Source organism: Amblyomma maculatum, chromosome 7 (genome assembly GCF_055883805.1).
Source record: "Amblyomma maculatum isolate TAMU_Amacu chromosome 7, ASM5588380v1, whole genome shotgun sequence".
In the NCBI taxonomy this organism is placed as follows: domain Eukaryota; kingdom Metazoa; phylum Arthropoda; class Arachnida; order Ixodida; family Ixodidae; genus Amblyomma; species Amblyomma maculatum.
Genome location: NC_139350.1, coordinates 88,614,158 through 88,640,570, shown reverse-complemented (window position 1 = coordinate 88,640,570; position 26,413 = coordinate 88,614,158). Strand labels below are relative to the sequence as shown.

General features: G+C 46.1%; 1 pseudogene; it reads right to left on the bottom strand.

The window, feature by feature from the left end:
- Nucleotides 1-26,398, bottom strand: LOC146183911 (uncharacterized; annotated as a pseudogene).
- Between the last annotated feature and the right edge of the window lie 15 nt (nucleotides 26,399-26,413).

Below are 26,413 nucleotides of genomic sequence, written 5' to 3'. Positions count from 1 at the left end.
CTAAGGCATGGGGTCTTTTGACCAACCATTCAGGTAACCTGCATGCAACAAGTGTGCTACAAAACCTTTAGTGAAAGTTCACGAGGAATCTGTGCTTGGCTTACTGACTAATGCTATTAAGCCTTATGGGCCACAGTGTCATGCAAAAGGTGCTGTCACAGATACCAAAGCCAAGGGAGTAAGTAGACTGGGCATTGCGACAAAAGCAAGCATTTTTGAAGAGTAACAAAATTATAGGAAGTGCCAGGCAACTCTACTCTCTGTTCTTGCAGAGAATCAAGGATGCCATTATTGTACTCTCGGTGGGGTGGCACAAAGAAAAAATGGGGGAGAGTACTGCTCTTCATAAACATAATTCAAAAGAAAACAAAAAACTATTGTAACAATGAGAGCCTCACATGCTTACCAAGAAAGAGGCATTATATGAAAGTGTTCTTTCTGTCAGGGCCCGAAAGGGGCTATCGGATAGCTTTGTAGATGGTGCCCGCCTGCCACCGTCTCTCGCCTTCCTTTGCCATAGTCATTGCATACAGTGCACACTAGGAGTGCGCAGTAACTGTTTAAGCTTTGCAACCTGTCACCAAAGCTGCAAGATCACTTGACTGGGTGGCAGCAGTGCCCTGAGCACTGCATTGGCTAGAGATGGCCTTAGAGCTTGAGTTTAAAGTTGCGGCCCCATACGCAGAGTTTCAATGTCTATTTATATGGGGTTTTATGGCGCATAAGCAACTTTGGCTATCATGCACCAAACACAAATGTCTGGGCTTTTGATTCATTATTGTGAAGTGTAGTACACGTAGGGTGTTAGAGCAGGGACATGGATAAAATAAACTATGGTGTGTGCCAAAAAAAGTCAAGGTTTATATACCTACTTTTTTACTTTTACCCCGCCACAGTGGCTCGGTGGTTAAGATGCTCAACCACTGAACCAGGGTACCGTGGTTTGATCATGGCCGTGGCAGCCATGTTTGGATTGATGCAGAAAGCATAGCACCCGTGTACTGTGCACAGTCAGTACCTGTTAAAGAAGTTAAAGGTGATCGAAATTATCCAGAGCCCTCCCCTACAGTGTCGCTCATAGCCCAAGTTGGTCTGGAATGTATCCAGCTGTTGTGCTTTTCGTGCGGTTCGATCATGAATTCAACCCATAAAACTATTGATTAAAGATTGTAATTGCACTGGCTGCGAGGATGTTTTAATATTTAGACATAGCCGGCGAAAAAATATGACTGAATAAACATGTTTAGTAAATGCTAAGTAATTTATCTGCATGTGTATGCAACATTCTCCATTAAGGCCCTTGGAACGTCCGATCACTGTTAAAAAGGGAGCTGTCACTAATTTAACTGCATGTGTATGCAACATTCTCCATTTAGGCCCTTGGAACGTCCGATCACTGTTAAAAAGGGAGCTGATCAGTGTCACGCCTTAACAAAGGAGAACTATTTAGTTATTTGTTTCATGGAAACCTGAAGTAAAAGCAAATAACTCTGTTGGTAGAAAGTCGTCCTAATAAATGGCGTCGCTGGTCAGCTCCGGCGCAGAATGGGGAGACTACTATTCCTCCAGTAGGTGCGCTGAATGGAGCGCCTCTGCAACATCCAGTCAAGGAACAGGCCTACTGGTAGAGTCTACCAGATATGGTTCCCTCACCACCTTGGATACACAATGCAGTCCCTGCCTATAGCGGTCGTTTGTGTGCAGCAGCCGAGTGGTCTGGCTTATATTAGCTGTTTACTTGTTCTGGTCTCACAGGAGAATGACAAAAGAAAGCGATTTACGCCAAAGGCTTGCTCTCAACAATGCCGTAAGCTAACCGGTCAAGTGAGTTGGTAAACGAGAACACAGATGTCATTTGCCCTGTGCAAAAACATGTTTAGCTATTTCTGTCTGCTCGTACAAAATCATGACTGCGACATGATGAAAAATATTGGTCCACGTAATTCACTGTCCTAGTCACCATACAGCCACCACATGACACACTATTTGAAGGTGAGCAAAAGTAAGGAACATCCCTTTAAACTGAACCGCTCAGAAATGTTCACATCCCTAAAGCTAGACTCTAGCACGCGACGATATGCACAAAAGGCCGGAAGGGCTATGTAATATATGCAAAAGACTGGCTCATTCCTACCAAATGCCTATACCTGAATTGAGCAATACTTTACATTACCAACTACTGTTCTGGAGCACCCGGGTTCGAACAAAAGAATAATAAGGCAACTTGTAGCGTAGATAAGACAGCAAGGCAGCAATTGACTACTCTCCAGCCGTTCTGTATTTCACTTCCTCGTTTTCTTGCGTGCACATGTGCAACAACACTTGGTCTTTGTCACATTTCCACCGCACTTAAACACTTGCTGGCAAATGGCTAAATATCCTCTAATACATCACAGTCTTTTAAACCTTGCGGGAAGCTTCTTTTCACATATACTTCTGCGGGGAGAAGGAAGAGTAGTAGTAGTTGCTGCTGTTGAGGCACACTTGGGTTGAGGGGGGTCTGTCGGTTCTGTGTCGGGCAAAGCCAGAAATGAGGAAGCTACCGGGCTAACATCTGCGTTATTGGAGTTATGCGAGGTTGGACTCTGCGTTTCTGGTACGTGGACTGGTCGACACTCGCGTGCAGTCAGTTGGCAACAAAATGTTTGCGGGGAGAGCCATCGAAGCCGAGGGCGGAGTTCGGCACTGAACAACTGCTTTCCTAACAGCTCATAATTTGGACGAGTGCCACTCTCGCCCATCATCCAGCAGGTATGAGACTGGGCCAATTCGCTCCCCAACTCTTAGAGGCTCCGAAACCAAGCAGCCAGCTTGCCTCGCACAATCGGCTTGCGAACTCACACATAGTCGCCAATCTCAAAGTCACAGTGCTTGGTTCCACTCCGCTGGTCTGCATAAAGCTTATATTTGGCTTGCTTCTGCTCTAGCCGCTGACATTAGAGCTTCAGCGCTCATTTACGATCAGTTGAGAAGCGCTGATCCGGGCAGGCACACAGCGTTAAGTCTTATGCCAGGCATCTGGCCATGAACTAGGATGGCTGGTGCGATTCCTGTCGTGGCATGTGGCGCACAGTGGTAGATACAGAGTTCAATAATAGCTGTACGTAGGTTACGTCGCTCGCAAAGAGCCATCTGAACATATGCCCTGAAAACCCTATTAAACTTCAAGTCCATTCGCTTAAGGGTCACAAACTTAGGAGTAGCAGTTACGTATTCCCCGAAGATGAGAATTGCGGTCCGTGATCCGACACAATCTCTTCAGGGTAACCCTCGTGAACAAATGTACCTAGAAGCAATTCTTGAACTGTGGCAGTTGTGAAAGAAGCCTCCGGCCATTTACTGTAATAGTCAGTGGGTGTTATCGCAAAGCGACAGTTACAAGGAGCTTGGTCGAAACGCCCCACGATGCCAATAGCGGGCTTATCCCAAAGCTTGTCTGGCAAAGCAACAGGTTGCAGAGAAATAGTAGAGACCTGTACAATAGCAGCACTGCTGGAGGAATCATCTTCGACTTTCTGCACTTACTGCAACGATCAGACGACTTGCAGACAGATTCCAAATGGCCCACTTTGCCGCACCGACGACATTTTCATTTGCGGGCTTGTCATGTGGAGTCGTTCGCCAGGTGGGCAGGAGAACCGCAACGATAGCACGAGCGCTCCAGAAGTGCAGATGAAGATTTACATACGTGGAAACTGCATTTGATGCAAGGGACCTGAGGGACCCGTTCTGATGTGCACTCGCATCCCACGCGCTGTAGTGGAGCGACCTCTTTTGACAGCTCCTTTACTTCGCGGGAAGCTTGCTGGCGCTGTCTAGCAAAGGCCAGGGCGCGCGACAGAGTAAAGAAGGAGATGGCGTTCACTGAAATGGTGACTAATGGTCTTCTTCACCAGCTGTTTCCTGATGTAGTCCGCGAAGCTCCCATAACCGCAGTCGCTTACACGGCTGCGAAGGGCAGCGATGTACTCATATGCTATCTCTCCGGCAGTTTGTACTCAACGGTGAAAACGGTGGCGTGCGGCGATCACATATACGGAAGATTTGTAGTGCGTCGCCACTATAAAGATAGCATCGTCACCGGAGTGCGAGGCAGCAGCGGTAGGCGCTGAAGGGGACGACAGCGACAGTGTGTAGAAGAAAATTCATTGGCAGGATAGCCCTCTCCGGTTAGCAGGAAGTGTGGAGGTATCTAGTGGAGGCACCAGACGCCAGCATGTATCTGTGGAACGACAGCTCCCATTACTCCCACGGAAGGGCGGAGGCGGCTGAAGACACGAAAAGTTTATGATGGACGGTCAGCAGTCCACGCCGAGGTCCTGGTTTAAACTAACATCCTCGTCGCCAAAATATGTAGTATCTTACACAAGACAGGAACGCAGCAATTGACTGTTTTTCTCGCTGCGCGCGTGCAACACTTCGTCTTTACCACACAACTCACAACACAAAATAATTCATGCGTACCAATAGCAATAATTAACACCGCCGCAACAAAATTAACGGCTTTAAAGCTATGACAACGAGCAAATTTCACACATATGAAACGCCACTCGGATACGGTCTTCACCTCTCTTTCTTCTATTTCTTCTACCATGGTACAAAGCACTTTCGGTGCGCCATTTTAAACAGACGCGCGCAACCACTGACGTCATCATGCATGGGTCACATGAGTGTAACGTATTTTCGTGCGTGGCAGCAGGTGAAACGTGTGTGGGATCGGCTGCTGCCACGGGTGTGACTCCAGCTTCGGCCAATATATTATTTTGTAACCCTTGGTTCAAGTTAGCTGGGACACACGGTATAGCGGCTGCGCAGCAACCATAGTTTTACATAAAAAGTAACAAAATCCCCGTAAAAAAAGGTGTCGGGCAAGGAGACACAATCTTCCCTGCACTATTCACAGCTTGCTTACAGGCAGTATTCAGAGATTTGGAATGGGAGCAGTTAGAGATAAGTGTTGATAAGTGTTGAACAGTGAGAGATAAGTGAGTAAATGGCGATTCGCTGATGACATTGCCTTGCCAAGTAACCCAGGGGATGAACTGCAAAGAATGACTAATGACCTACTCATGAAAAGCAGAAAAGTAGGCTTGAAGATCAATATGCAGAAGAGAAAAACCTGTGAGTGTGAATGAAAACAAAGTGAGGTTTCAAGTACACAGTGCAGCAGCAGTAGTAATATCAACCAAACACGACTATGCACAGATGAGAATGTGCTCAACGACAGTGTGGACATGGAATAAAAGTGAGTAAAGTTCACTGAAAAGTCAAAGCCCAACTGTTTCAACAACCACAAACGAAAAAAAGCATACCGTAGAATTTGTCACTTGGTGGTGAGCTCATACCTCTGTTGGATGGACAACAGCAGAATAAAATGGGTTTCTTAGTTTAAGACTATAATCTGGTAGCTACAGTTTATGCTCCAGGAAAGTTCACACGGCACAGTGTAAAAGCACCTGGACGTTCTTGTAGAAGCATTAGATATATTACCCGAAAAACGTCTTTCCAGATGACTAAACAAGAAGCAATCCCTGAAGCCATAACGAGCTACAGAGTGCCTGCCTGCACAAATCCGCATTTAGAAAAAAAAAAAAGACCGTGGAAACCATGGGTAGAAAATGACATAAAAGAGCATCCCCCAGCCAATGCAGTGTAAACGTGACATCAAAGGGGCATTCCTGATGGGCACGACCGAATCTATGTTCACTTCTGAACTGGTTTTGCTTGGAATAGGTGCTTCCTTTATCGCCTTTACTACCATAATGATGTTTCACTAAGCATTCCAGCCTTTATTTGCCTCTTTGGTACGTGGTTGAAAATAGCAATAGTAAAAAAGCTCACAATTGCTACATGAAGCACTAAAACAAGAGTGCCACATGCTTCCTATTCTAGATTATGTCTCTTCAAAATTGCAACTACAGCTGGGATACTGGCAGTACAGCCTCAATAAGGAATCAGGTCTCAATACTGTGTTTCAAATAACCAGCAGTTGATACTAATGGCTCCACCTATTATTTGGGCCAGTGGTCAGCAGTGAAATCCTCTAAAAGAAGCTGTAAATGGCACTTGAAGGCCTCAACGAAGTACTTTATACAGCACTCGACATGCTTGTTTATGAAGCCCGCGAAACTTAAAAGGACACTCATGAAAATCCTAACAGAAGCTTTGAAAACTATTTTTGTTGCCACAGACAGATGGAATAATGTCTCAACAAGATTGAGACAAATCTGCTCAATCACACCCATTCTGTAAATAAATGCTATATGAAATGGTACTCCAAGTACAAAGGTATATCATCAACATTGAATACAGACCCAAGAAAGAACATCCTTTAACTGACACTGCGTCAAGGGCATTTCTTCCCAATCAAAACAGTGAAAGTGAGCTCAAAATAACCAACGTCTTGATCTAGCCACTAGTGTGCAAGGAAGCTAGAAAAAATTCGCGATGCTACGAAAAAAGATGACTCCCTGCAGAAGCTAATGCAATCATCTTGTCAGGAAGGCCGCAAGAAAGCACCAAGTGACCACTGCCCATTCACTCGAAGATCAACTCAAAGTAGAGAATTACCTGATTCTAATACCTCCACATTGCGAAGTGAAAAACAACCTCTACTCATCACACATGAGCATCAAAACGCGGCTTCGACATGCATTGTCGGGAGGGCTCTCTTCACAAAAGGGGAGGTCCTTTACAAAATGGCCCCATCGTTTTTTGAGAGTGTTTTGTCATACGGTCCACACAGTAAGTTATAACAATGAAGAGTACAGTATGGTGAATTCGAAAACTTTCTGTGTATTTGGTAATTGCTGAATATTCAAAAAATTCCTAATATCAATTCTCCAAATATTTTTACACTCCTCGAGAAAACATGTTAAAGAACCTCTTGTGATGAAAATTAATACAGGTTTCTCCACTACAGTACATTTCACAGCCCCCATGCAGTTTCAGTGCATCGAACCACAATAATAGACAGGAACTAGCAACTAGAGCACACAAATATGTGTAGGTGCGGACATAAGTAAACGGAGCGCGCTTTTCCGTTCAAATTACAATCACGCTTTTTGTATTGGAGATAACAAAACATTACTTGCGCAAATTAATGCGCATAGAAAGAAATAGCATGCTCCGTCTACTTTTCTCCGAACCAGTATAGCCACCAAGACACTTGAGCAGGGACTCTTGCTCACACAGACATCTTTAAAATGATAGGTTGTGGGGGCTAGTAGTGCATGATACCCAGGAACAGAGGTGCAATAAGTTGGTAAAGATCTTATCCAAAGCAGTAATCAGTCAATGAAACCAAGTCTGAGTCAAACATAATGCCGCGAAACCTTCAAAGCTGTATTTGTTTTTTTTTTAACAATCGCCGGCATGCGGGCTTATCACTGTGATCCTGGCACGCGTATCAATTATTTATCCCGTGTTTGTTCATGTTCGCTGTCGCGATACGACGCGTTATCATTTTCTTTGTTGCGAACGATGCGCCGAGATCTGTCTCGAAGATTCCGATCACTGGCGTATGTTTCTACAATGTTCCAGGTTGTGCTAGTAGCAGTTTGCGACGTCATCTGGATTGTTCTTGGCAGCCTTTAAATTGAGCGTTGACGAGTGTGACGGGCATTCTTTGTTCGACGATCGACGAGCACGTTTGCTGCTATCACCGCCGCCGTGTTTCTTAGTTCTTTTGCGGGCGCGTCAGCCCAATAAAGAGTTAATTTCAGTACCATCAACCTTGTGTCTTCTTTTGGCGTCTATGGCCTCGTCACCATTACGTGACATCTGGTGGAGGTTCTGCCTTTGATCCTTCAAGCGAAGACCCCAGCCTTGTTCCTGTTACCCTGGAGGACCAGCCAACAGGCCACCGAACCAGTCGCCGGCTTTAAGGGCTCCAACCGACTGCTGCCGACCCCATTCGATCTCGGAAGGCATCGACGCTAATGACCCAGCCTACAGCACCGGTTGTTTTCGTCCAACCCCGTGAGCCCCCCCGCTTCCATGGACGACCGGACAAAAATTCGGAAGACTGAATGGACCTTTTCGACCGTGTGGCAGAATTCAACGGCTGGAACGATGCTGCGGAACTCAGGCAAGTCTACTTTGTTCTTCAAGGACATGTCCGAGTTTGGTTCGAAAATCACGAGATTTCTTTAAAAGATACACAGGCATATGCACATAGCACACATGCACACTCATGTACAGTTCACACGCATACTTATGCACTGTTGTGGTCAGAATGCAAACCTTGCTTTAGTGTAAACATTCTCCTGATTTACGGCAGGAAGAAAATTTCTGCTTATATATGTACAAGTAATCCAACACCATTTGCCAGTGCAAGCATTAAGTGCCATTCGATAGCAAGGAAAGTTGTTAGAATAGTCTAATCAACAAAGTATGCTACATTGTTATCACTCTACAATAATCGCAACAATAAGAACGAAACACAGCAAGAGTTGTAAAACCATATCATCGATACATATAGTTCAAAGAAAATTAGTAGGTAAGGCGTATACGGCATAGACCTGACTGTTTTCAACAGATGAGTGCTTGAAAGTACATCTAAGGAATGATTGTCCCTATCAAGGATCTCAATTATCATATCACCGTATTTTCTAGGCTATAGTCTGTGGACTGAACATGTTTAAAAGGTGACAGTTTACTATGTGTCGACTATTTGTTCGTGCGGATTATACACTGTTTAATTTTATAAGCTCGTTTGTCAGAGTTGCAGAAGCTTAGCCTGGCTGTCAGTGAAAAAAGGACCTATCTGTGTGTGCCAAATTTTACCGCTCTAAATAGCTTAGCAAAGTTAAAGTCCGATATGCAGGCAGCTTTGATACGTACATCAATATTGCTCATGATGGCCGCTTTCTATTGCTTGGTTTTTTAAGCTCATGCACAAAATATCGACGATTAATTCCAGGGGTGGTGCAGTCCTTGAATAATGGTTGCGATAGCTTCAAAAAGATGAAAAGCCTTTACAGCAGCATTTAAACTCAAATTAGTTTAGCATGAACCCAATCTAAATAAAACCTATAAACAGCGATAAGAATTCAATACATTGATGAAAAAAGTGGATGTGAGCTGCTTCCCTCTCACATCTGAAAAATACTTGCATGAAAACAGGCATGGAGATGGAGGATACTATTTGGGTCCACCCACAAAAAAGCTGGCAGTGTGGGCAGGACAGTGGAAAGAAACCAGGAATAGGGTACTGGCCATGAAAGTAAGGCTCACTGCTCGTATTTATGCTTTCAAATAACGCATCCAAAAATTCAAGCGCGGTGTGTCATAGAGCACAAGGTTTATGAAAAGGAATCGTTGTTTCCGAAACTACCTGACGGTTGGTGAAAGTGAGTCAGAAGGCTGGCACTAGAGGACTGGCACTAGTTGTATTCTGCTAACAAGCAATCTATGAGCACATCTGCAGCTGACATTTCTCACTGTGGACTGTACACAAGGTGACAGCTAACTAGGCTTATAGGAAAGGAAATGTGCAATATCTGTCACACTTTTTGGGCACTTGACCCGCACGGTAAGGGAGAGGGGAAGCGGGAGTGAGAGGAGAAATAGGTGCCACAGTGGAAGGTCACGGAGCAACCTCGTCCACCTTGGCAATTATCCCAGCGAAAACTTACTTACCCTTGCAGGCTATACAACGCTTCCAGTCTATAACTCAAGAAAATTGGATAGTCCCACTTTATTAAACGGGCACAGTGACGTTCGTAAGGCCGTGAATTCCAGCCAACCTCTAGGTTATTTGCACCGTGCGGATGTCAGTAAAAAAAAAAAAAAAGAATGACAAAAATCGGCGCTCGGAAACGAGAGTTATTCGGTTTATAAAATACTAAATACAAGAGAAAAAAACAGCGCGTCTGAGCTGATGCGAGAGGGAGCCGCTCTCCCATTTCGCTCGCCCAGCGCTCGACTTGGGCGGAACCTAAGAGAAAGCAGCTTTCTGCAGACGTATCACAAGCTATCCACCATGGTTGCCTGTCCAACCCGACCTGCAGCTGCACCTTTTGGCAGCGCCGTTACCATGGTAACGACGCTGCGAAGCTGTGTTATAAGGACTGGCTTCTTCGTTTGCTCAAAGCTAGCCAACCCCCCAAACGCTGCTCCAAACCATATTTGCCATCTAAATGTAGTGCCCACATATCGTTCAATGCTGACAATGCTTTCCAATCCAATTGCGGGTGCGTCAACGAGGTGGACCCGACGGTCAGCAAATCTGCGTCGCAGCTTTGGTGTTCTGCCGGCGTCCATCGCTGCTGCTGTCACGGATCACTAAAGCGCTACTTGTGCGAAAATTCGAGAACGAGTGCGAAAGGCGAAGACGTGGGAATGGCGCACACGAGCGAAGGCGAAGCTATAGCGAAGCCTACCCTGTACGGAAGCGAGCGTGCTTCACGAGCGATCTCGACACAACTAGTGCAAAAGGTTTCAAGCATGTGTCGCTCGCCACTATAAGGATCGGATGACAGCAAAGATGGCTCCGTCGGTGAAAGCGGCTCTTTATGGGATTCTGACGTTCTGCCAGACATGCGCAGTGCTCCACTTCATGAATTTCCCTCATCAGTGACGTCTCTAGCATGGGCTATAAAAGACTGTCCTCAGTGATACTTCACCAGTGGGCTCGGCGGGGCGACGGGGATCATGTCGCTAACGCAAAGATTCTTGCTTACTGTCCAGGTTAGTAGTGTTTGTTCGTACAGAAGTGACGAGATGTGTCTTGTCGTTATGCCATGCCCACATATGGTTTTAACTATTGTCTATGAGTGTTTCTCTACATTGATGCTATTGTTCTGCGGAGACGTTGAGCAAAACCCTGGTCCTGATCCCACTGTCACGGAATTGCTTCAGCAACTTGTTGAAGGCCAGGAAGCTATACGCAGTGACTTGGCCAATGTTATCAGTAGGCTAGAACAGACAGGAAGACCTCTCGCGAGCTTTGGCTTGCGCGTGAACGAACTCGAGGAAAACGTGAAAATAATAGCCGCAAAAACGAAGGAAATTGATGCCCTACACGAAAGCTTAGCAGAAGTGCAAAAATCATTGAAATCGCAGAGTGCAAGGTTAATTGACCATGAGAATAAAATTCGCAGGAACAATTTGATTGTGTTTGGCACTAAAAAAGAAGTAAACGAGAGCGAAGAAATATTGCGCCGTAAGGTAATCGACCAAGTTTTCTACGATAAACTTGGCCTTACGTGTAATTCTGTTACCGGCATTCACAGCTTAGGTGGACGAGGTGCGAATTCACCAGTTATCTTATACTTCAAGGATTACTTTGAAAAACAACAGGTTTAGAGTGGTGCTGGAAAGCTAAAAAGGACCGGAGTGTCTATTCAAAACGTCTATTCAGCGGAGACAGTTAAAAGGCGTAAATTACTTTGGCAGAGTGCAAAAAAAAAATGAAGGTGACAGTGGTAAGAAGATTTCCCTTTTGCATGACAAACTGCGAATTGATAACACCTACTACGTGTGGGACGATTCATTGAATACACGTGTTCCAGCACCTATCAGAGGAGGCGAGACTTCTGAAAGATAGCAGTTGCAGGCCCAAGCACATGATCTACGCGTGTTGTTCCTTAACGCCAGAAGTATTAAGAATAAAACTGACGCCCTTGAACTACTACTACTTTCTTATGACCCACACGTTCTTGTTCTTTCAGAAGCATGGTTGCATAATAAAATAAGAAATGGAGAGATTGTTCCGCCTGGCTATCATATTGTTACGGGGATGCACTTAATGTAACAGCACTGCGATGGGCTGAACTCGGCGCTGAGACTTCAGTAGCCGTGCAGTGTCCACTCTGTGTGCGTCGTCCTCTTTCTCAACGCTTTGTCGTCGTCGTCTTCGTCAGTGAGCACATCACTTTGGTACCGCGTTTCCAGGTAACACTACCCCCCTCGGCAAAAGGCAACGTCCCGGTGCGTATTACGCGTGCGATGTGGAGGGGGAGTAATATGGCTTTAGGCGGGCGACATGTACGATTTCGGAAGTGGGTGTAGCAGTCGGTGACTTTGGGTGGAGCGGTGAAATCTCATAGGTAACGTCGGTCACTGGGCGTAGTACACGGTAAGGACCTGTGTAGTGGGGCAGAAGTTTTTGACACAACCCCACACGACGGCACGGAAGCCAGAGCAACACCAGAGATCCGGGAGGGTAGTGCACATCGCGGTGGTGAGCATCGTAGCGGCGTTTTTGAGTTTCTTGAGACATGGCTCGATTCTGACGAGCAATCTGGCGAGCAGCGTCGGCTCGGGCGATGGTATCGCGGGCATAGGTTGTGACAGGGCTAGCGGCGGAGAGCAAAGTGTCGAAGGGCAGTAAGGGGTCTCTTCCAAAGAGAAGATAGAATGGAGAGTACCCCGCACCTCCACCAAGATGTTACGGGGATGCACTTAATGTAACAGCACTGCGATGGGCTGAACTCGGCGCTGAGACTTCAGTAGCCGTGCAGTGTCCACTCTGTGTGCGTCGTCCTCTTTCTCAACGCTTTGTCGCCGTCGTCTTCGTCAGTGAGCACATCACTTTGGTACCGCGTTTCCAGGTAACAATATCTTTAGAAGGGATCGTGGTTCACGGGGCGGGGGTGTCGCAGTGATTGTAAAGTCATTTTTGCAAGTCAGTCCTCAACCAAATTCCTGATCATGAAAGTCTGTTTTTAAATATGTCCTGTTGGGGCTTGACCTTTTTATTATGTGCAGTTTACCATGCTCCTGACACTGAAATCGTATTTTTTGAGAGCTTATATGATCACTTGCTATCCAAGCGTGAAAATAATGTGATTGTGACAGGGGATTTTAATTTAACAGGCTTGAACTGGGAGAGTTTAGCTTACGGGACCTGTGTTGCTGGTGATGTAATTATGGACATTATGTTAGCCTAAACCTTAACCTAATTGTATGTGACTGTACCCGTAAAAATGCTCTGTTCGATTTGTTTTTTGTCAGTGATTTGTTCTCTATTGGTAAATTGACAGTTGAACCTGGCATTTCGGATCACTATTTGTTATTTTTTTTCTTGTCCTACTGATCACGTTAAATGCAATAGAAATTTGTCTGTTGTCTTCGTCCATGATTTCGATCGCTCTGACGACACATCTATTATTGATTATTTGGATGATGCGTTGCTGTGTACCAATATAGGTGACACACAAAGCTTATGGGAACCTCTCAGGAAGGGCATTTTATATTGTACCGCAAATACCTCAGCGAAAAATTAGAAACAAGCGTCGAAACCCCTGGGTGAGTCGCGATATTATTTATATGAAGCGGAGACTCAAACGTCTTAGGCGACATCATTCCTTATCTTCTCAGCATTTGCAGAAATTAAAACATAACTAGCACAGGCACTGTCTACATCAAAATCTCGCTACTTTAAGGTTGCCCTTCCTTCATTCATAAACTCAGATCCCAGGAAATTTTGGCGATACCTTGGTCAACAAAAGGAAGCCTTAAAAGAAATTAGAACTGAGGATGGGAGCCTTGTGACTGATGTGAAGGAATTAGCTCAGCTCTTTAACAGGTACTTTCAAAGTGTTTTCGGGAGCCTTTCAGATATTTTTGCTGATGCACCCAAGCGATCCATCGATCCTAACGAAGTTCCTGTTATTTCCACAGGAGGGGTTCTTTCTTTGCTGAGAAAAATAAATATTCGGAAGGGTCATGGTCTGGACGGCATACCAAATGCCTTTTTAAAGCGTTACGCGTTGCAGATCTCGGAAAATCTGGCTAAACTTTTTACATTATCTCTACAAACCAGTAAGTTGCCAGAAGATTGGAAGAAGGCTCGTGTCGTGCCGATTCATAAAAAAGGGGACAAATAACTTGTGACTAATTACCGACCGGTATCAATTATATCTACATCCTGTAAGCTTCTAAAGCACATCGTGGCCCGCTTAATAATTGATTTTTGAAATGAAAGAAATATTCTGTCACCTTTTCAGTACGGATTCAGGAAGGGTATGTCTACCATCACTCACGACTATTGATGATTTTCATAGAGTGCTGGATAATTCGGGACAGATTGATGTGCTTTTTTTGGATATGGGCGACAGCTTTTGATAAGGTGCCACATTAAAAGCTTCTTTATAAATTGCAGTTACTTAGTATTCCGTTGTATCTTATTGAATGGATCAGAGCATATTTAAGCGGTAGAACTCAATGCGTTGATGTGAATGGCACTTTTTCTGAATCACTTCCTGTTACTTCCGGTGTTCCTCAGAGTAGTGTGTTAGGGAACTTTGCTGTTTTTGAATATATAAATGATTTAGCAGATAGCATTCCTCCATATGTGTCAATAAATTGTTCGCAGATGACTGCGTTGTATATAAAGAAATAGCATCAATTGGAGACCACCATTTGCTTCAAGAATCTTAGCTCAAAATATGTCACTGGCATGAAGAATGGAACATGGATCTAAATATTGGCAGGAGTGTACTTCTTCGAGTTACGAGAAAAAAATGTTAGTAATTACCAGTATCATCTTCACCACAGTCACATTAGGGAGGTCTCACAATATTGTTACGTGGTTTATTTACAGGGCGGGTGTTAGATGCGCTGGTCGTTAGTACACCCAGATCGAGCCAAACCAGCTTCCTCTTCAGCTTCTCCTGCAACCCCTCATCTTCCTCCAATACAGGACCACCGCAGGACATGCGTGACACTGCCCCCTTCGCAGACGAAGCCCGCCGGGCGCGTCAAGGTTCGTCACGCTGATAGCAGTGCTTCATGCGGGCCACGTGAACTACTTGAGTCTTTCGAGAACGACGACCATGGGTGGTCAGGCGAGAGACTACAAAGTTGACTGCGCTGATGCGTTCCAGCACAACGAAAGGACCACTATACTGGTGCAACAGTTTCTGGGACAGGCCGCGCTTACGCAACGGCGTCTAAGGCTACACCAAGTTACCAGGGGCATAATTAACATCTTGGTGACGCTTGTCGTAGCGTTGCTTGTAGCGTTCTTGGGAGGCTAAAGTGCGAAGTCTAGCGAGTCGGCGAGCTTCTTCAGCCAAAGAGAGAGTATGTGCTAATGAAGTTTCAGCTTGGAGCGAGAAAGGTAAAAATGTGTCCAGAGTACTTCGTGGAAGTCGAGCGTAAAGAAGAAAAAAAGGACTGTAGCCTGTCGTTTCGTGCTTAGCAGTGTTAAATGCGTATGTTATAAACAGAAGGACTCCATCCCAGTTTTTGTGGCGGGAATCGACATACATTGCGAGCATATTGCTAAGCGTACGATTGGTGCGTTCAGTAAGGCCATTTGTTTGTGGGTGGTTGGGTGGTAAGGAGTTGAACGGCGAAAATGGCATGAGCAGAGGCGAAGAAGTTCTTCTACAATTTCTGCCGTAAATTGTCGCCCCCGGTCACTTATTAGCACATAAGGAGGCCCATGTCGAAGAATGATGGACCGTAGGAGGAAGGTCGAGACATCAGAAGCAGTGGCTGACGGTATGGCAGCAGTTTCACAGTACCGCGTAATGTAATCTACGCACACGATGATCAAGCGGTTCCCATTGGTGGAACGGGGAAGTGGTCCTAGAAGGTCAATTCCCGCCTGTTCGAATTGAGTTCGTGGCGGCGTTATAGGCTGAAGATCACCTGGCGTAGAGCAGGTTGGGTTTGAAACGCTGGCACTGCAGGCAGCTGGCCACATAATGTCGAGTAGTTTGACTCATCTTCGACCGATAAAAACATTCCTTACCCTAGTGAAAAATCCCGTATCGCGACAAACGGGTTTGAACCGGTCCTGTATTATCCCGTATAAATTTGATACCGGTGTGACCAGTCCTGTATGAAGCTTAGACGGGTTTATATCGGACAGGTCATGTCCGGTATGAATCTCAATCCGGACGGTCCAGTCCAGTATAGAGTTAATACAGGGCAGTCCATTTCCCGTATGCATCTTATACATGACATTCCAGTCCGGTATGGATATGAAACAGGGCGGACCAACCCTGTATTGAGCTCATATACAGGACAGGTCATGTCCGGTTTAACAGAAACCGGACAAATCCGATATGAATGAAACTGATACGGGACTGAGTATTTCCGCTTCTCAGTACAACTCGGGCGGATCGTGAAGCTCAGCCAGATGACCACGCCGGAACGCCTTCACGCTAAATAAGCATGAAACCATACATAATAATTATACGTTAAAACTTTTCGGTATATGTGGAGTACGCGTTGTTTCGTACATACCTAGAAGATATGAAGCCGTGAATGTGTGCGCTAGCAAGTACATACATGCATCGCGTTTTGTTTTTGCGTGTGCAACAGTCACTGCAGCTTGTACGATCTTGCGGTGCATCTTCATAATCTGCGACTGAAGATCTGCCACCTTCAACGCGAAAGTGCAAGCAAGAACGTAGCGTTTCGTTAGCGCGGATAAAATACGCTCGAGAATAAATGAAACATCGCTGACCGTCGAAATATGCACAGGTCAGCCGGACATCGGGAGTCGCTTCCTCGAGTGTTTACGCATGCAAAACACTTGGTCAGAAGTAAATTCATTGACGTCGCGGCTCCGCTGGCAGCAGGTGAAGCTAAAACAAGCAGTATTACAAGTGTTGGTGCACCGCATATATCTATATCTAGAAACAATTGCATGCGTTCGAAGACGATGACAAAACACATCAGCACTAGTAAATTGTGACATTCGGAGGTTTGTCTGCAAGAAAGCGATACATTGTAAAGATGCGGGACACGGATAACCCTTCGTGATAGCCAGGAAAAAGATGCAGCGTGTTTAAAGGGCGATCGTTCAATTACAACCACAAATTCTACACCCTACAAAAATACAAAAACTACAAAAGAGCAATCTCGACTACATAAGCAGATATATAACCACCATCACCGTGTCCTGACGCCAACTAAGCGAGCGCTGTCAGATGAGAAACGGCACGCGTATCAAAAGGAAATACGGCAAATTGACAGCCGAGGTGCTGTAACTAGTGACCCTGCTACTATCAAAAATGCCTTTATAGAACACTACAATGAATAGCTTGGCCGTAAACGCGAAGTCAAAAATGGCTTTCAGGCAGAATTTTTGCGCCAAATGCCAAAACTCGATGATGATGTTAAAACGCGTCTAGAACGACCCATAAGTTTGACAGAAATAGAAAGTGCGATAGACGAGCTTCCAATGGGAAAGTCGCCAGGACTTGACGGGCTTGGCGCTGCTTCCTACAAAGCATTTAAAGATTACACAGCCCAGATTTTGCTTAAAGTGCTAGACGAGTCATACGAGCGTAAGCAGGTTCCACCTTCGTTTTCTACCTCGCACATTGTTTTGATTCCGAAGTATGATGAGCCAGGAAAACGCCTGTTGGTGGGTTCTTATCGGCTGATAAGCCTCACCAACGTGGATTACAAAATATACATGAAAGTGCTGGCGAAAAGGCTTCAAAGTGTAATACCGAGTCTGGTTGGGCCACACCAGACGTGCGGCATTAAAGGTCGAAGCATCGCAACTAATGTGCACGTGGTACGAACTGTTTTGGAGTGTTGTGACGCGATTGGATCTCGAGTGGCAATGATACAGCTGGATCTCGCCAAAGCATTCGATCGCGTTTCGCACGATGCCTTGTTCGAAGTATTGGCACACTCAAACATAGGGCGAGTGATTGAGGAAGGTGTTCGAATGGTGTATGCGAACTGCACGACACGGATAATTGTGAATGGAGAGCTCACTGACAGCATTCGTGTGCTGCCGTCAGTGAGGCAAGGCTGCCCCCTGTCACCCCTGCTGTTTGCGGCCTACCTCGAGCCTCTCTGCCGGTCTATCATAAACAATGAACGTACTGGTTTTATGCTACAGTTAGCACAGGTCAAAATGCTGGCATATGCAGATGACATCGCTGTATTCTGTTCAAGCAGAGAAAGCATTCAAGAAGTTACTGTCCTTGTTGAAAAATTCTGCCGACAGACAGGCTGTGAAGTAAATTGGGAAAAAAGTGCCGGTTTCTGGCATGGAGACTGGGATGTTACGCCTGAATACTTTTCTCGTTTGCAATGGTCAAAATTGCCGACCCAGTATTTAGGCGTGCCGCTTGAATCGTACCAAGATCCCACCCCTTTCTGGGCTGGCCAAGCAGAGAGGGCGAGAGAGAAAGCTGATTCATGGCAGGGCAAGCCGTTGTCAATGTTCTCACGCGCTTATGTGTGCAATGTTTTCCTTGTGGCAAAGATATGGTACGTAATGAATGTGCTTTCGGCGACGCGTGTTAACATTCAAAAAATTCATCGTGTCTGCCGTTTTCATGTGGGCATCAACATGGGAAAAGTGCAGCAGAACCAACCTCTTTCTTCCTGTTAAGGCGGGGGGCTTGGGCCTTGTGCATCTCTTTTTGCGACAGGTTGCCTCGCGTTTTTTTTTTTTCCTTCGTGATCAAAACGACAAATTCTTGAGGACGGTCATGCAAGTACGACTGTGTAAAATGCTTCCAGAATACGTTGTCTGTTCTGGTGAGAATATGAGTGGCGCTTTAAAAGGGTACATGCGCGAAGTTGTCTTGTCTTTCAGAATGTTACATGCGCGTTTTTCAATGAAATACTTGAGCAAAGTGTGTAAGAAGAAGCTGTACAAAGATCTTCTGGATGTGACGATACCGTTGCCGATTTACCGTGCACCACACTGTGGAGGCCCCGGACAGGATGTCTTAAAGCGTGTGAAAAAGATGCCAGTTAGGCCTTCAGTTAAAACGTTCTTCTTTAAGCTACATTCCAACACATTACCTGTTAAAACCTGGTTACATGAAAGAGGCTTATTTGTTCCCTTTACAACAGACTGTCTCCTTTGCAAAAAACCAGAGACAATCGAGCACGTCTTTCTGGATTGCTGGGACTCAGTCTTTAACTGGGATGTTCTCCAGAGAACACTAAAGAAAGACCTTCCGTTAGATCCGTATGGCATACGGTTCCTTCCAGTCGAGAGTGAGGGTATTCCTTTGGATTTAGTCATGGTCTTGGGCCTCCACAGCCTGTGGAAAACAAGGATGCAAGTTCAACATGCAGATGTCAACACGCGTTCTGTACGCGAGAACTTTATCGAGAGTGTGCTGCTCCTTAGAGAAGCGTACCGGGTGCTTTCTGATCCACCTGACTGGATCAGTGTGCTCGATGAACTGGCTGTCCTCAAGAAATTTTAAACCTTTCGTGACAGCCGAAGTCTGGTTGTTGCGAGTTTTACCATTATTGTGGATCTTTTTTTAATTGATGCGAACTCAAAACAGGCAATAAAAAAAGCCGTGGTGTAGTGGTTAAAGTGCGTGCTTGCTGTCTGAAAAGACCGAAGTTCGAATCACATGTATTTTTTTTTCCTTTTCTATTTTCTTTTTGTTTCTTTTTCTTTTTTTTTCGTTTTCAAATGTAGTGGTGTTATGTAGTGTTCAGCCTGTATCAATTAACCAGAAACCGGACGAACACGTCATTTCTGGAACTGATACCGGGCAGAGTATTCCGCTTCTAAACAGAAGCCGGGCCGATCGACGAAGCTCAACCAGAATGACCATGCCGGACACGCCAGCGCACTAAATAAGCGTGATACCAAACATATTATACAACTGTTCTGTATATAAATGGCACGCTTCGTTTCCCAAATACCTCGAAAATGCGAAGCCGTCGAAGTGTGCGCTAGCAAGCATATACGCGCGTCTCGTCGCTTTTGCGCGTACAACAGTCGCTGCAGCTCGTACGATATCTTGCGGTGCGTCTTCATATCTGCGACTGAAGATCTGCCGCCTACAACACGGAAGTAGAAGCACGAACGTATCGTTTCGCTAGCGATGACAAAAAACTGTTCGAGAAAAAATAAACAAACATCGCTGACCATCGAAAGATGCGCAGATAGCCGCACACCGGGCGACGCGTTCTCGAATGTTTACATATTGAAACCGCTCAGTCGGAAGTGTATTCATTGACATCGATGCTCCGCTGGTAGCACGTAAACTAAAACGCCCAGTATTACAAGTATTAGTGCACCGGATATATCTGTATGTAGGAAAACTTACAAGCGTTCATAGACGATGAAAAACACATCAGCACTAGTAAATTATGATATCTTGAGGTTTGCCTTCAATAAAGCGACGCATTATAAAGATACGGCACATTTGTGAACCCTCGTGATAGCCTGCAAAGATATTCAGCGTATTTAAAGGGCGATCGGTGAATTACGGCCACAAATTCTACTGCCAAGGAAAATATACAAGTACGAAAGAGCAAAAGTAGCTACATATATTGAATAATAACCACTGCAACCCTAATCCGCCGTAGAGAATTGGGCTAAGTGCCTTGGATTTTGGCATGGTACTTGGCCAGAGACCCCTGGTACTTTCGCCAACATGCAATGGCTTAGTACACCCGCGAAGTACCTAGGCGCTCCGTTAGAGTTTTACCGCGACAGTGAGCCCTACTGGAGGAATCAAGTTGGGGAAATGCGTGATAGGACGGAGAGAATGAAAGGTTGGGACTTGTCCATGTTCGCACGCAGCACTGTGTGCAATGTGTTTTTTGTTAGTAAATTGTGGTATGTGCTAAGTGTTCTGCACTGCTCGCGCGCTAATGTGCAAAAGTTTCACCGCATATTCGCTGTCTTTGTGTGGGGGTCGGTATGGGAGAGGACAAACCGTACAAACCTCTTCCGTAGTGTTGGTAATGGAGGCCTTGGCTTGTCGCATTTATACCTGCAGCAGGTAGTTAATCGTTTCTGCTTTCTTCGAGACGTGAAGGACCCTTTTTTACGCACTGTGTTACAGATCAGATTAAGCAAACTCCTACCCGATTTTGTTGTTTCTACCGAATACGTAACAGCACGTGTTGTTGGTTTTCTCAAGGAGGTCGTGGCGGCCTGTAATTTCTTAAGTGCGCGATTCTCACGCGATTATTTAGCTGTAGTAAAGCGCAAAAAGTTGTACAGGGACCTTGCAGACGTAGTTTTTCCTGTACCACTGTATCGCACCATGTACAGTGCCAATCCCGGTAGCGACGTTTTAAAGCGCGTAAAGAGAATGCATGTGGCTCCAGGCGCAAAGTCCTTTTTCTTTAGGCTCCACACCGGAACCTTAGAGGTAAAAACCTGGATGGAGGAAAAGGGACTGTACGTTCCCTGGGGTGTGAATTGTTTTTTATGCAGAAAGCCCGAAACCGTCGAGCACGTCTTCTTGGAGTGTTTGGGTGGCGTGTTCTTTTGGGACATACTGCAAAGAACACTGAAAAAAGACCTGCCACTAGACCCCCGAGGAATTCGTTTCCTAGCTGTGGAAAATGATGAAGGCGTCCCTTTCGAAGCAGTAATGCTGATGGGATTGCACTGTATATGGAAAGCCTGCATGGCAGCGCGACACGCCGACATTGATGCAAGGCCAGTACTTCTGCGAATCCGTTGCGGCGTTCGTGGCAACCCACAAGAATGTGTACCCGGTGCCCGAATGGGTATCGAGAATTGAGCCCCTTATGCACATGAAGAGTTTTTAGCCCCTTTACACCAGTCAAGGTTTGGCTGGAAGTTTTAGCCCATACCGACGCTATGTACATTTTTCTCAAGTGTTCTTTCACTTTTGTTGTGTAGCGATGTATGTCTAAGCAGGCAATAAAAAAAAAGTAGTGGTTAAGGTGCCCGTCCAAGACCATAAGGACCGAGGTTCGATTTCACATTCGGTAGTAAAATTCTTTTTATTTTTTTTTTCAATTTTATTTATTATTTTAAATGTAGTCGTTTTATTTTATATTGTTGCATGCTTTTTCCACCCTGGCGACGCGCTTTTTTCCGGAAACGAGGGCCATCAACCATACAGGCCATTCCGGTATCAGAGCTCCGCGCGGCTTCATTCCGGACTTTCCAGGGCAGCACAGGAATTTGCTGAAATAGCCCCCAATCCTGTATCCCAGATCCTGTACAGTAAACCTGTATACGAGTTCCTGCACGAATTTTATACAGGATTTTTCAGTAGGGTAGTCCTGTGCAAGGTACTGACTGGCAAAACCCAAGTGTCCAGCCGTGGGATCGTCGTGCTTTACACGAAGAACTTGACACCGAAGATTTGTAGGAACTACCAGAAGAAACCGTGCACCTACTGACGAGTAGTTTCTATTGTATAGTAGACCATCACGAATGCAGAATGAGGTCGCAGAGTTCGGGGAACTTGCAGCATCAAAAAGCGGTGCCAACTCGTTGTCGTTCCTCTGTGCAATCTTGAATTCACCAACATCGGGGAAGCTTGTAGATGTAGCAGCTATATATTCATCCAAGATCTCACCCTCGCAATCAGTACTTTCAAGAGGCAACCGTGACAGGCAGTCGGCATCACCATGCTTACAACCACTCTTAAATGACACAGTAAAATTGAATTCTTGGAGGCGCAAAGCCCACCTCGCATGGCGTCCACAGGGGTCACGGAGGTTTACAAACCAACATAAGGAATGATGGTCCGTCACAATTTTAAATGCACATCCATAAAGATATGACCGAAGCCGTTGCACACCGAAAACAATAGCTAAGCATTCCTCTTCAGTTACTGTGTAATTGCGCTCAGCCTTGCTTAAAGAACGGCTTGCATATGCAACGACATGTTCATTGCCATTGTGGCGCTGTATGAGGACCGCACCAACTCCGACTGCGCTAGCGTCAGTGTGAAGTTCTGTTGGAGCTGATGGGCATAAGTGGCGTAGTACAGGTCCTGATGTCAAAATAAATTTTAACTGACGAAAGGCGGAGTCGCAATCAGTAGTCCACTTGAAAGGCACATCTTTTTGTAGAAGACAAGTAAGTGGATGTGCTGGATTAGCAAACTTCGGAACAAAACGCCGGAAGTAGGAGCAAAGCCCCAAAAAAAACTCCTGAGCTGCGTTAACGATTTAGGCGGTTTAAAACAAGTGACAGCTTCAATTTTTTTCGGATCAGGCCTGACCCCATCCTTGTCTACAAGATGTTCAAGTACCACTGTCTGGCACTCTCCAAAATGACATTTCTTGGAATTGAGTACTAGACCAGCTTCCTCTTCCTCTTCAGCTTCTCCTGCAACCCCTCATCTTCCTCCAATACAGGACCACAGTATCGTCGCTCTATCCCAATCAAACATAACTTTACGACCAAGGCAGTTTTTAAAAGCGACGCTTATAATAGAAATGGTTGCACCTGTGTTCACCAACGCCATAGCGCACACACCGTCCACAAAAACTTCAATTCTGTTCTTTAACATTGAAATGGGTAGAGGCATAGGTAAGCTAGAATAATTTGCGACCTCACCTCCATCGATCGCACTGGCTAGTTTCCCGGAGGTGGCGACCATCGTCGGGGAGAAGGTGAGCGTCGTAAGCGCCGAGATGGTGGTGTCAGGCTGCGATCAGAGGCCGGCGATTCATTTCGTTTCAGCGCCTTTCTGTTCTCTTGTCGGCTAGGTTTTGCTCAGTACTCATTACGACCAGGTGTTCCTTTATATGGATCATCATTGTCGGCGGAAAACCTTGTACGGGAGTTCACCCACTGTCGGCAATACTGCCGGTATGGACGGCGATTGCGGCAAAAACGCGAAATGTGGCCCATCATTCCACAAGTATAGCACACCGGCGGCTCACATTCACGCGATGAGTAAGGCTCATCGTGGCTTGGGTCGAACGTTTCATGGTCTGGATGTCGACGTGGAGGACGAGCGTGCTGGCTGTTGCAAGCGTTGATGGTGGCAGGTGGTTGGATTTTCGGGCCATGAGCAGCAGAGCATCGGATATCCCAAGGAGATGTATCAGAGGGAGCATAACAGGCAGAAGGTGGAAGATCGTCTGCCGAAGAGATTCCACTGTAGACGGGTCTGCCATGACCCCCAATATCGTGATGCCTCCGAAGCTCTTCGCGGACAATCTGTCGAATTGTCTCTGCCATACTCGTCGCTTCAGGCACATCTACACTGGCGACAGTTGTGACATTTAGCAGCCGACCAAACTTGGGGATGATGCGGCGTCGCTTCAAACCTTCAAACGTGCGGCAGTGTCGGGTAACATCAGCGGCAGTATTCAAATCATCCTTGCAGATGAGAAAACTGTATACGTCTACCGCTATTCCTTTGAGGAGGTGGCCCACTTTATCTTCCTCAGTCATGCGAGCATTAACTATTCTACACAGCTTGAGGACTTCTTCTATGTAAGCTGTGCAGGTCTCGCCCGGTAACTGCGCTCGCTGAGCCAGAGTTTGTTCGGCGCTCTTTTTTCGAGCATCAGCATTGCCAAATCACGCTGTCATTTCTTCCATGAAGCGATCCCAGGTGATAAGGGATGCTTCATGATTATCAAACCATGTTAGCACCGTTTCTCCAAGAAAGAATACTACGTTCGCCAACTTGGTCTTTGCATCCCAGCGGTTGTATTTGCTCACCCGATTGTAGTGGGTGAGCCAGTCATCCACGTCTTCCCCGGGCTTGCCATAGAAGTGCGGGGTTCCAGATAGGGCTGTGTGGTGGTCGGTTGAGCTGTTGGCATTGGCTGCGTCGGAACATCTGCTTGTGCCATCTCCGTTCGTAGAGGGGGTAGCCCAGCTATTCTGCTTCGACGGGGTAGGAGAGGTTCCGTGGTGATCGATACCCAGCACCTCCACCACAGTTGTTACGTGGTTTATTTACAGGGCGGGTGTTAGATGCGCTGGTCGTTAGTACACCCAGATCGAGCCAAAACCATCTTCCTCTTCCTCTTCAGCTTCTCCTGCAACCCCTCATCTTCCTCCAATACAGGATCACCGCAGGACATGCGTGACAATATAAATATCCAGGAATTACCATAAACGAAGTGGTGACTTATCTCGCACCCAAATGTAATTCTCATGGCTTCTTTTTCTATTTGCGAGTACCTTTGTTCAGTTTCAGTCATGACATGCGATGCGTAGGCGACCGCGGTCGCCAGCTATTCTCGTGACGCTGCAAAAGCCCAGCTCCTAAACCATTTTTTGATGCGTCCGAGCTGATTTTCTTTATCTGAATCGAAAATTGCAAGCACAGGCGTGCTGCTTAAAACACTACAAAGAGCGGCCCACTCAGCGGCATGGCTCTCTGTCCACTGAAAGATTGTGTCCTTTTTGATAAGATCTTGCAACAACTTGGTCTTCTCAGCAAGATGCGGAACTTACTGTCCGAAGTAATTGACCACCCCCAGCATTCGCTGAACCGCCCTCTTATCTGCTGGATGAGCTATTTCGGCAAGTGATGTGCTGGACGGGGGATTGAGCTTTGTCGCGTTTTGGCTGATGATGTCACCCAAGAATTCAACCTCTGTGCACGCGAACTTACATTTGTTAGCATTTAACGTCAGGCCACCTTACTTTGCTAGTTCCAGTGTTCCACGAAGGTGCTCATCGTGTCCCTTCTGTGTTGCACCCCATACCAGAATGTCATCGACATACACGCGAACACCTGGAGCTCGGTCAAATATCTCTGTCAATGTTTTTGGAACACCTCCGGTGCTGAAGCAATCCCAAACGGTAGTTTCAGGAAGCAATACCGCCCGAAAAGTGTAACAAATGTGCAAATTTTCGACGTGGCCTCATCCAATGGAATCTGATGAAACCTTGAATTTGCACCGAGGCAGAAGTATTTAGCGCCAGAGAGTTCAACCTCACTGTCATCACTCTTCGGCATCTGATAGTGTTCCCGCTTCAGGTACTGGTTAATATTTCTAGGATCCATGCAGACCCTCAGTTTGCCATATTTCTTCCTGATAATGATTAGCGGACTCAACCAGTCTGTTGGCTCGCTGACCCTTTGAATGATGGGCTTTTTCTATGCGTTGCAGCTTCTCTCGCCGTGGTTCTTGCAACGCCAAGGAAACGCGTTGCGCCGGTTGTATCACTGAAATTGCATCTTCGCGCAGGACCATCCGGCATGGACGTGCTACACAGCCAGTACCTTGAAAGAGCTGCGGGAATTCTCGCACTATTTGTCAGAACGCACGTCGTCCGCGGCTTCGACTGAACACGCTAGCAGTGATAGCGTCTTAGTTGTCTGTAGTCCAAGAATATGTTTGGTTGCTCTTCTTCACATAAGAAGGTGAAAGTCTCGGACTCGTTCATGACTACTGGCAGGGTCGCTACTACAAAGTGTTTAATCACATCCCCACTGTGCGACCGAAGAATGGAGCTGCTTAGCGGCAGGGATGTCTCTGCTTTGCATTTACGAAAGACCGAATAAGGCAGCAAGTTTGTCTGAGACCCAGTATCCACTTTTAAAACGACATTCTGGTTGGCCACCTTGGCTGCCACCATCCCAACAGCTGTCCTTTCAGCAGTGCAGACCCTGACATTGAGGATTTCGAAGCGAGGATTTCGAGCTACTGCACTGACTGCAGGCTCTGTCTGGCAGCAGGCCGCGAAATGATTAGCCCCTTTGCGCACAAAACATGTGTCCCAAACGCTGGACATTTGTGCCGTTCTTGC